This window comes from Chlamydotis macqueenii, chromosome 6 (genome assembly GCF_036417535.1).
Source record: "Chlamydotis macqueenii isolate bChlMac1 chromosome 6, bChlMac1.mat, whole genome shotgun sequence".
NCBI lineage: Eukaryota > Metazoa > Chordata > Aves > Otidiformes > Otididae > Chlamydotis > Chlamydotis macqueenii.
In genome coordinates, this window is record NC_141561.1 from 19,982,196 (window position 1) to 19,995,237 (window position 13,042).

A 13,042-nucleotide genomic window follows, 5' to 3' on the forward strand; every position below is an offset into this window, starting at 1 on the left:
TACTGTATCACAGTAGTTGTTTTGAATAATATTGTGCAATGTAGGTGTGAAATAGAATATGGAACTGAAGGGTGTTTTCCTTGTTAAGTTAATTTTATTACACATAATTAAAATATATTAGAAAGCTGAGCTGGTTTATTCTGCCCATACAGCAGATATGATAAAAATCCAGTTTTTACCCTTATAGCATAAATATAAACCAAGGAATTATTATATGACTCTTGCTTTTGTTTAAATGGAAAGTAAAACTGCATGTAATTTTTTTTTTCTACAGAGCAGGCAATCAGCTTACATCACATCCTGTTGAACAGTTGCCTTTTCTGTGTTTGCATTCCAGCGTGTGGGTGAGGTTTGGGGAAGCACGCACACACATGCATATAGTCACTGAAAGTAATGCTGTAGGCACGGGGACAGGTTTTTGCGTGCTCAGCTGAAGAACACTATCCACATCTCATCCACAGATACACAAGAGGAATAGTGAGCATTTTGTAACCTTTTTTTCTAAGGAGCTCAGGGAACACTTCTAAACAGTAAAATGTTACCACTATAAATAACTTAAAATTATTATTCTATTTCTCATCTTAAATAATGTGGGTGCCTGGAGATATGCAATTTGCTAAAATCACAGCTAGTTAACAGCACAACTGGAATAGCACTACTTTATATCACAACTAGTTGTATTCTCTCATCAGCACATGACCTTAAAGAAAATTGGATGACAATAATAAAAGGTATCCTCTTAGGTGGATCCTATATTTTTAAGTACATGGAAGATTATAAAACTTGTTTTAAAATGAGCAAGCTCAAAATTTGTATCAGAGATTTATCAAGCAGGGCACTGATAACTGATACATGGATTTGGTAAATATCTGACCATAAAGACATCCTGTGCAATACGTTGATGGATTTATATTCCATTTATAAATCCGTAAACTGGATTTATAAATCTAATTTACTGATTCAATAGAATAGAATAGAATAGAACGGAATAGGAGTGGTTCAGTTGGGAGGGACCTACAATCATCATCTAGTCCAACTGCCTCAGGACTGCATTGGAATGTATAAAATAATGATTTATCTCCTCTTACACAAAGAAAAAGTATAAAATAGGCCCAGTTAGGCCTGTTCTATCTATGAGACCCAAAGTAGTACAAAAATTACCCTACAGCTGGGTTTGTAGTGGTATACTGCTTTGCAGTGGAGTCCAATTACAGCAACTAAAGCATCACAGACTCTGCTGACTCAAACAGGATTACACAGATAGTACCATACAGTCTTTGCGTTTAATGTTCTATTTCAGTAATTTATATGTAGGTCATATCTATGCTGGCCATCTACACAAACACAGGCTTCACCCTGAGAAGGAGATGGATCACATTATTCTAAATCTTAAGCAATGCAGTTGTCTGTTTAATGCTTTGACCTTACAGATGAACTACAAACAAGACTACAAAAAAGTAGCCCATATATTGACAGATAGAAGACTAAGTAATTTTTGCCTTTTATGGAGGGTTTTCCCAATGGTCGCCACTACATATAATAGTAAATGCAGGGTCAGATCAGAAAATATTTTTTTCTCTCCCACCAATACTGTCCCAAATACATTTTGCTCCTAACATGTACCTTACAGGCATTCACTTTCTTAGAGATACATTGTCCTTTTGGGTCATATTTAAGAGCAGCATCATACTATGAGGCATTCCCATTCCTATCATTACTTGTTTACTCTGTGAGTATTTTATTTTTGCTTTTGGATCATCAAGGTGAATGTTTTACCACATTGCATGTCATGATTTATAACTTATTTTGCTTGTTGAGCAGTGGTTTTGGGAATGCATTAAATAACAGTTACTAAGGTATTCATGTGAAATAACTTTGTACTTGAGTAATATTAGAAAGCTTCCGATGATATGGAGTAGTGAGTGATTTAAGATATAGAATCACATATGCCCTGAAGTATCTTGTTGCAATGTTAATTATTTTTTAAAACAGCTTTGTCTAATGGTTTCAAATCATGTTAACCACAATAGTTGCAATGAAGGATAGATAAGAGCAAATTTAAATGTTAATCTTACCTAGGGTTTAGAAGACAAGTTCACTAAAGACATTAGTTGACTAAAGACTTTAGACTACAAGTTCACTAAATAGCTATTAAGCACTAAATTTGCAAATTATGAATGTTCATACATAACTAGGAAAGTATGCTGTGCAAAAATCCTCAACACTGAAGTCTGTAACGTCGAAACATTAACAACTATTTTGAAGAAAAACACTTTTGGAAGAAAATACATTCATAATATTTGTTCAAGTGATTAGTAATGCATTAGTTTATGTCTTATTGTTATCATAAAATATCACAAGAAACATAAACTCCTTCTTCTATTATAAAAATACACTTAGATCCAAAAGAGATTTGGGAGTTTCTTCAACAGATACAGAAAAGGCAGCAGTAGCTAAGCCATCAGTAAAGGAGTTATCTTGGGTCCTGAAAGCTCTATCGCTATAGTTATACTTCATTGTGAAAGCAAGCTGTACAAGCCCAGGAGAAGCTTTACGCTGCACAAATCTGTATCTCTTGGTACTTTAGCTAGATCGTCCAGAATTAGCCTGGGTGACTTTACAGGGTTCATGCCTTCTGGACATCCTCTGAGGCACTACATACATTTAGGTGCAATCTAGTGCCATACATGCATACATGCTTTTGAAGCACGGAGAGGGAGTTAATACTTAACTCAGCTGTTAGGAAATGCATGCTCTGATTGGAGAACTGAATACATGGGGAGGAGAGAAGGAAGAGGTGCTCCTCCTCCGGAACGCTAACAAGAGAAGAGATGCTGCTCTGTGTGCAGCGTGGTGCTTCAGGGACCTGCTGCTGGAATGGACCAAATGGAAGTATTTATCTGGACCATTTTAAACACAAGATGGTACTGAGACGTTCAGCACAGACGAAACCAAGATAATTCTGGTCACATATGTGTATGCAGTGAATTCTAGGGACCTGGAGAAATCTATTTGTTGAAAAAAAGGCTCATCCCACCTTCAAATGGTGGTGGTTTCAATAACACCACACTGCACTCAGTTCTATTTAAGTCACACTGTAGGCACATATGCCACTTCATAGATGCAGAAATTATTAGTGCTCTAAGCTTTTTAAAAGCAGTACTTTTTTTTTAATAAATGTTTGAATAAAAGTAATGAAAAAAATATATATAAAGGTTTCAGTCGGAGCACCTGGCCAACTTTACCAACTGTGATAATTCCCACAAGCTTTTCAAACACATTTTCCAAGTATATATCACTTATCACTATGATTCTAAGAATCAAGAATGAACATGGACCGGAGCTCAAGGCTGTGTATTACAGCTAAATTTGGCTTTATGTCTAGTATTTGTCTCCTCAGGGGGAGACGAAACATTAGTTGCAGAAATTCTTTGAGGTCTTTAGCTGAAAATTATTACTGATCTGAGTTTGAGAGTTTGCATAAATAATTTCAAGTCATTTCAAAGCCCAGCTTTGAGTCTTTCTTTTCTGCAGTTTGCCAGTGTCTCCTTACAGAATTATCTTGTTAGTGAGGATCTGTGTGTAGTCAACACAACTCGTGCAGACACGTCAAAGACAGTTTGAAACTAGCAGCTGCGTGAAGCTCAGCATGGGCTAACAACTCATTTTCAGAGCCAGGCTTCCTGGAGAATGTGGAAGCTAAATTATTTATCTCTTTGGCTATGCTTAGCAGCAATACACAGGACAGGATAGCTCAAGGGTAGCACAAGTATATTCTCTGGTATGTACGCGCCAGTATATATATATATCACTGTATCTGCCTTGTAAACAAAAAATGGTAATTAAGCAGCAAAGTAGTCTCACATATAACAACAAGCCCATGGCAACACAGACTGAGAAAGCTGCCTTGCCTTTATGTGTGTTGTATAAAAACATAACTTGTATACATATCTATTTGCTACTGATTTACCAAACCTCAGAGTATATATTCAGCATCTCGAAACACTTCCAATTTAAGCAGTTAAGTTTCAGCTAAGTTTCATTTTACTTAAGAAATGTACAGAGCATTTTCTAGCACTAGTTTTCCCATTTTTTTAAATGGAGGGATTGTGTCCACACACCATGGGAAGCACTCTCCCCAGCATCAGAACGGCTGTTATTTAATTTTTTCTTCCCTCCAAACTGCTCTGCTAAAGTAACTGCTTATTATCCACTGAGAATGGCACGGCTTGGAAAATTTCATTCGTATCTTGACTCAGTCAGGAGGGAAAAAAAGGCTTAATGATCTAGTTTGGTTTTGTTCTGTTTACTACGGCATAAAACCAAATATAATGATGCTTAGAGTTCTCACATGCTAATTACTATGTATACCCGCAGCAGTTTACATTGCTTTTTACTGTTACATTATTTTTAACATCTACTAATTTACTCTAGTTAAGTACTGTGTACTAATCACAGACAAAGGTTGCTTGAAATTGTCCAGGTATTTTCATTAAAAATAAAGTAAAAAAATAAACAAGCTAGGCTAGACTTTTAAGTGCTCCATACGGAACCAGCAAACAGAAATGCCCTTAGCTCAACCAATTTGACTTGGGCACTAAATCAGATCTAGAAGACTGTGCAATGTTTTATGCATAGCAGTAAAATTGCACAATTAAAAGATCTGAAGATTCAACTTTTAAGTACCTTGTTAAAGGTATTTTTAACCTTTTCCTTTGAAGAGAAAAACCCAACTAAATGCAGCAAAAAGATTTTTAGTGCATCAGTCAGTCCCACTCCATGACCAGTGTGTAGCTCCAGTGTTACACAATTATGCCAGGAGATGTAAAATTGCCACCATCATTCTATACTGGAGCCATGGGCCACTCAGCTGTAGCAACACTACAGCTATTTCTGACTTTATGGAACGGGGCTAATGTTTTTCCCAGAAATAAGGGTTAGAAAACGAAAAGAGCACCGGGTTTATCTCCCCTTTCTCTTCCTGGAAAAGACTGGGCAAGTTAATGGAAAAGAAATCCATCCAGTTATTAAATACAAAGCACCATCTCTGGCTCAGGAAGTTCCTGAACCACAGATTGCTTGATGATGGGCGTATTTGTGGAAGTGTATATGCTTTCCCTTCATTCATAGTGTTCCCTCAACATTCATTTTTGAACATTGTCTAAGACAGGATACCAGGCTAGATAAGACATTTGGTTTGACACAGAGAGGCCATTCTTATGTTCTGAGGTTCTTTAGATGTATTTGGAGGTCTGACTTTAAACCAGAAAGACCTCTTTTTTTTTTTTTTTAATAAAGTTAAAGGAGTGCTATAGATGTCTGTGGTTTCTTTGAACCTACTCTAATAATTATCTTTCAAGATTTTGCCTTCAGTCCTATTTTTTACATTGTAATGCACCACACCTTTCAAGCATTAGGCATTCAAAGAGCCGGTAAAGGCAGTTTGGTGGTGTAAATTGGAAGGTAAATTACAGCACTGCTGAATGGCTTGCTTCAGTATTGACTTTAGAAGCTCTGTGTGAAGTGGCAATCGTGAATGGCCTTATTAACAACTCCCGAGGCCAGTGTGTGTGAAAGTGACAGCACGGGGACAAGGAGATGTTTTCTCTCTCCTTAGCAGTGCATGAAATCCTTATTGACATGGCTGAACCTTAAAAGCCAGCCCATTATAGTTAGATACAAGTTCTTGGGCTCCATCCCAGGCTAAGATTCACAAAGATAAACATGTATATGCTAATTAAATGCATCAGAGTCCATTTAGGCCAAACAGTTAAAGAGAAAAGATTGAAAAAGGGCTGTGCAGCCCAGATGCAGAAGCAGGAGAAAACGAGAGGAAATAAAGAGTCACCCTAAATGGTTTGTACTCTTTTTGATTTTACTACTTATGAAACTGCATTTGAGACATAAGCAGCTCTAGACTCTGGTCAACATGATACCAATTTGGGTTAAGTCACACAACCATTTTTCAAGTGAACTAACTCATCTCTTTATTTTACAGACGGAACTGTGCTGCACAACCCGTTTTAAGTAATTCAAGATGCACTTTAGAAAATCCTTGGCCCAAGGGCAGAAAATGTTTGAAACATTTAAAGTGAATGAAAAAGAATAGGGAGATAAAGCTGCACGGTGGCTCAGGAGATAGATTCCTGTGAGGGCAGAAGGAAACAGTTTTAAAACATAGACTGTGATTAGCAACGTTAAAAGGAAACATGACATTTTTCAGCATAACATATGAAGACTGAGAAGAGAGGAAGAGAATCAAGAGATAAAAATGTCCAGCAAGGCCAGACTACATGGTTAAGGAACATGAAGGTACAGGAACAGATTCATGGCACAAGTGAAAATAATGTTATTGGGCTGGACAGATGGTTAACCTTGTATACTGAGGTTTCAATTCCCAAGTCACTCTGTAGATCAGCATGACTATTAGGCTAGACGGTATAACTATTTGTCATAATTTCTAGGAAATAAACTTTTTTTTTTTTTTCACTTTTTCAAGCCACCCTTTTTTCCACTCCACATGCCACAGATTTTAAAAGTGCAGAAGGCATAAAGAAAAGTGCAGTGCTAATTTTGCCATGATTTCATCTTTAGTCAAGAGTGAGAGAGTTTAATGCTAGAACTCTTCAAGGTCTGCACTTGCAATGACTTTGATCAACTGCCTAAGACTGAGTCAGGAAAACAGATTTGTTACTGACTTAAGGTATGAGAAGATCAAAAGCAAAGTGATGCAGCTTCATCAAGCAGTTATCATTCCTATTTAAACCTGAAAGGTAGTGAATGTGAATCTGAATTTAGGTCTTTCAAACTGAAACGGAAGAGACAACTAAATTGCTAATTATCTAGACTACTACAATTTTTGGCTGGAAATAAAATGAAATTATTTTTGCCCATGTTTTTCAATAAAATAACAGATTTTAAATCCTTCTTACAATAAAAATTGTATCTGTTATAGAATAAATTCGTAGCTGACAAAAAGTAAACTCTAGTTCACAAAGACTTAAACCACGGATAGTTAACCTGAATAAGTCTTTACTCAGATAATACGATGCTTATGAATTGCAAATCAGATTAAATATATGTTCTGTTGAAGGCAAAGCAAACAGTAAAAGCAAATCTGTCGTATTCTAAGAGTCAAGGAGTCACAGAAACATGTATTGCTTTTCCAGTAAAACATCACAGAAATTAATCTCTATGAAGAAGAGAACCTATTCTACTGATTCACCAATGCAGAACAGCCAGACATCATGGAGGACTCCAGCTTACTGGCTTCAAAATCCTTTGTGATTCTTAGGGGTGAAAATTTACCTGACCTTTCAAGGTTGAAGCATAGGTGTTTTCAAGGTTTTCTTCTTCCTACCATTCAGGCTAAGAAGTCTAATTTTTCACAGATATTTAAGTCCTCATTTCTAAATGAGTTCACAAAAGCAGGTAAAAGACAAGACTTAGATAGGGATAACTTAGATGGGGAATTATCTCAAACTATTTAAAATGTACCTGGAAGCTTTTTCATTTTTTTCTTTCTTTTTCCTAATAAATCTTATTATTGTGGACAACATATACCTTGCTTTATACATGATGTAATACTATCTTGTATACCTTTTCTTTTATTAAGACTTCTAGTCCTGATGCTACTTACAGAAGTTTTTTCATGCACAGTTTATGACTGAAACTTTAATCAGAAGCCTGTTCACCTGCACGAGGCAGAGAGCTGGAAACTGCTGTCCTGTCTTCTGAGTGGATTTGTACCAGGATTTCCATCTATCCTATATACCTGCCTGGAAAGGTACCAATAACAGTTACTGATCATTGCAAAGATCACCCCTAACTGATGGATCTTTCAACGTCATTTTTTAATACACTCCACAATTTTCTCTGAGTTCAGAGAAAGATTTGAACCACAGTGCTGAAGAAGAAAAAAAAGCCAAGAGGCAGATTTCAGAGCAACAATTTTGTAATATACTGATTGAAGTTCTATCCTTACACATGTCCATTTTTCCAGTTTTAACTGAGTCTCTTAACTCCAAATTAAATCACGAGATATATTCTGAAAGTTACTTTTGTGAAAGAATCCTAGACATCTGGGGCCTATGATAAGAAAAGAGGCACTTTGCAATCTTCAGCAAAATAGAAAATGGGGGAGATAGTGAGGGCAGCGTTCAGAATTTATTATCGCAGCCACTGTGAAGAGAATCTTCTCTTAAGAGCTGCAGCAATTACATGTAGCTAACTGTTACAAACAGGAATCTAAGAAGTTGTATACAGTTCCTTAATAAAAGACTAAAATCTGGAAGCTTTCTCTGATGACTGTGCAAGTCAAATATCATCCAGGTAAAAAACAAGAATACAGCACAGAAAAGGTATCCAAGTTCAGTATGGATATGACAGAGAACAGCAGGAATCTGTCATGTGCTTAAGTCATGAACAACTTTAACCTGGTGCTGGGAAGAAGAAAGTGAAATAATATTTTTTAAATCCTTCCATGCAACACAGCTTACTCCTTGTGTTTATCCAGCAAACCTACCTTTCCAGAGATCTCTCCAAGTTGCACCAGATATGAGCGAGTATCACACATTGCAAAATGCCACAGCAGACAGCAATCTGATTAGAACTGTAGCATTTCATTTGCAGTCTGCTTCAGTTACAGATTAACAGGAAGGATTTAATTTATTGAAGGAGAAAATTAGTAGCTCGTAAAAGCAAGCTATGAAAAAAAAAGTATGCTAGAAATTACAGGAAAACTTCAGGACCTGATTGTAGTACCTGTTTTAGCTTTTGCATACAGTTTATCATTTTTATGTGAGAAGTTTCATCAAGACCAAATATACTTTCCAGAGATTATTAACAGTTTCACCTTGTACAATGAAAAAACACAGCAATTTTACTGATTCGTGAAAGGCAGCTCAACACCTCGTAAGTCAGATGTCAACTTTGCATAGTAGGCATGATAAAAAATGTGACCTATTTGGAATAGTGGAATTATAATCTAATCTATTAAACTTTTCATGATTGCCACCATGGAACTGGTGGTAAAAGGAAGGTAATGGCTTTCCCCACTTCTACTAGAAATCTCGCTTCTTATCTGATTCAGGATCTACTTCACCAGCAGATCCTGCTTGAATAGTATCCATGGTTAATCAGCAGTACATGAAACAGAAAAGAGGAAAAATAAGATCAGTAGAATCCCCTGCCAAATTTAACAATAAACAGCAAGTTCCAGCAACTCCTCCAGTCCTCCCTTTCACCACCCAGAGGCATACAAAAGTCAGGTAACTGTTGCAATTGAATGTCTTTAGCAACATCTGACCCAGCAGACCTGACAGTATTTTTTGTATTCCCATACCTAGATACATGCACTAGGCATCAAAAGCCCAATTTATGAGAATACTACAGAGCCCATTGTCAGGATGTAGGGATTCTGCAGTTCTACAGAAAGAGATCTCTGTGTCAGCCAGCAAGAAAAACTTTCCCGAATTTCTTCCACCTGGCAATCACTGTAACCCTAGTCACTTTTCAAATTGTTAAGGCTCAAAAACTTTTTTACTGGAAGTGTGAATAAGCAGAAAGGCCTCTGCATTAAAAATATGATTGAGAGCAAGAAGTCTTAGCACACCATCTGCAGTGATTGCACTCAAATATTTATTATCTAAATTCCACTAAGGAATAATCAATAAGCTTTGTCAGAGAGCTGATGAGAGTTCAGAGGAGAAAGCCGTGTGTCAAGCAGCTTGTGACAGTATAAAGAGACTACAGAAATATATGCATCCAAGGGGAGAGCTGTCAGGCACTTAGAAGTTGGCATATAGCATTCAGTTACTCTCAGCTTCATGAGTACATGCTGGATTATTACATGAAAGGAAGCTGCAGTTCTAGTCATAATGTGTTCTGCAGTACAGGTGTGTCTTCTGCCAGGGATGACCTTCCTGACAAGCACCTTATCCTCATCTCAGTGATACACTTCACAGTCACTTTGACATAATGAATACAGACTTCCTCAGAATATTGTCTTATGGCTTGTGATAAGAATGCATGCCAAAAAGTAGAATGACTAGTCTCAAAAATAGGCAGAAACTCCTCTTATTCTTCTCTCTCTCTCTCTGTTCTTAAAGCTCTATTCTCAACTGTTACAGACTCCTAACTTTCTAACAGTCATCTTCTCTTCCAGAGGCACCTAAGGATCAACAGCTATCTCATGAATAGGATCTCAAGTGTTCTGTGCTTCAGCTTGTCTCTTGTGCAGACTAATACTGCCCTGCCAGTGTTTGTTCAGCAGTTGCCATTGTCTGACACAATGGGCCTGGGTTACCATTTATCAGACCTGTTCTTCCAGCTAGTCTACATTCCTTGCTCTCTCCACTTCCAGGATGGAGAGATCCTTTATGAAGATACTTCCTGAGCCTCCCAAAGGGGCATGCTCTCTCTTCAAGAAAACAAAAATTATCACTTTCATACTAAATTTAGAATGGAAACAAATGCTTTGTAAAATAGTTGGATTAATAGCCCTGATACAATGATCTCTTTCCTCTTATACTTGGTTCCAATAAAATAAAATACTGTCTTTCTACACTCTAGAGTGATTTCATTATGCTTTTTCCAAAATTTTTGTATTTGCAACTTCTACTGTTGCCTGCAAGTGCAAGCTCTGTGGAGTAGCTTTATTGAAAAGGAGTTTAAGAGTTTAGCACTGTGCACAAACTAAGTGTAAAAATGTATTAAAATGCAAAGGGTTAGAAATTAGTAATAACAATACTTTTCAAAACTTTGTAACTAAAATGAGAAAGTAGTTCAGCAAGCCAAATGGTATTTTTGCTTAGGAAAATTCCTGACCATCTCTTACAACTCTTCTCACAACCACATTTTTCAGCTGTTTCATATATAGCCAGCTATAGGTTCTGAGAGTCTTTACAGAAGGCACGTACACTCAGTAACTAAGTATCACAAAGCTCCTCATTTATTCACCCTTAACTGAGATAACCATAAAAAACCCCCTTGAATTCACTGTCAACTGGAGAGAAATGATGTACTGAATAGTATGAATGCCCTCTGCAGGTAGAACAAGAAATCGCTGTAATTCTGTGATTGATTTCAGTTTGCCTATTTATTAAGTAGGTACTAAATAAACAAGTCTATATTAGTCCTTATTAGCCTGAACTGACAGTCTGAAAACTGTGAACAGTACAGTGGTATCTCCTGATATCATTGATAGACAGTTGATAATCTATCACAGACTTTTCACCAGCCACAAAGACAGGCTGTGTCTATACTGCTACATTTATAGGAACATGGAGCAAGATTGAACCCTGCACCCTTGTTCATCAATGCTGCTTAATTGTTACAACACTGCTGGCATGGTTTGACTGTACCAGCTAGCATTTTTCCCATACCCTCTGTATAACGCTTTCTATGAGTGTTTACCAGCCTCATGAGCTGCTGCACATGCTTCACATCATTTTAAATATTTTGAGCTGTAAAAAAAAAAATCTCTCTCTCTCACACACACTTGCACGCACACAAAAATTATGCTTAGAGCCACAGAAGCAGTCTATTTTGTCCAGGGGACACTAAGGGCCAACTGGACACAAGCAGCTCTGTGCCATCTAGAGACCAGTCCCCTCTCTCTAAAGCCTCAATAACCTTCTGCAAGAGCCAGGTTTTGAGACAATCAATACTGCATTTTCCTGAAGGGCCACTTTAGTGTAAGGGACATCATATGTTAGGTAGCCCACAAGCATCAGGTGAAAAGCTTGCCATTGAATCTGTTATCAAAACAGATGCTAAACCATCAGGCTTACACAGGCCTGCTCTGGGCCTACTGCTGTCTCGGTCTACTACATGTTGCCAGAGGTTTCAGAGCCTCTGTCACAGCGATCTCCTGTTCTCCACAGAAAAACAGCAGTCAGCAGCTATTGCACGCCTGAACTCTGTGACATTCAGCCTCATGACCCCCATCTCAGCATATCCATGCTGGTTTTCTGACTGGCCAAGTCTACTGTGGATGAGATCAACAAAAAATATAAATATGTGCACTCAGTTTAAGAGAAGAATGATCTCATCCCCTAGAGAAAGATGAATGTGAATAAAACTGTTTGAAGATTATTATGAATTCAGAGTAGGAAACAAGGCTTTTAAACACAGTCTTTAATAGAATAAGAGGGCTGATGGACACCATGTGGAGTACAGTAAATGTCATATGCAAAAAGAGTAATAAAGCAGCAAAAGTACTAAAAAACAAAACCAAGAAAGGATGGCAGTGTGATAAATAAAAATCCATGGCCATGCTTAATTTTAATAGTCACCATCATGCTTATTATTTCCAAAGGAGCTCCTGACCACTTCCATGATCATATCCCCAAAACATCTTACTTAGGGGTACATTCACGCTAACAAATGGCCTTGATTTCAAGGTGCACATGAGCTGCCATTCTAACATCATATGCAGTACAGAGTAACAGCGGCATTCAAAGACTCTAGCCACATAGATAAATAACTTGCTTGTATTTGTCCCCAACTCTGCCATGGGACTTCAGGTAATGCACATAGTCCACAAAATCAATGTACAATGTTACAATGCCCGTCTGTTCACTAAAAACTTGAACAAATTACTTCATTCCTATATTTGAGAAAGCAAAGAGAGGTGTTCTACATACAGGAGCCTAAGCTGCCAGGAGAATAAGAACTGAAGAGCAGAAAACTATTTGATCAGCTTTGAGTTCAAAAACATGTCACAGCATATGTAACTTCCAAACTAGGTTATTGTGACACTGGCAATTACAAAACCACCTTTCTTTTTCTGTTCTTGCCTACAGCATACTTGAAATTTAGTCAGTCTCTATATACATGGCTTTGGCTTGCCGGGTAGAGTGATACATTCTCAGTCTATCAAAGACCTTAAGTCACACTTAAGGTGCATGAAAATCATATTGTATGCATGCTTACACAGTTTTGAATTTAATTCTAATTTACATTTTAGTAATTTCATTTTTTCCTACTGGAAATGCAGCAATCTCAGTAGCTTACAGCAGAAAATCTAACACAAGAGACA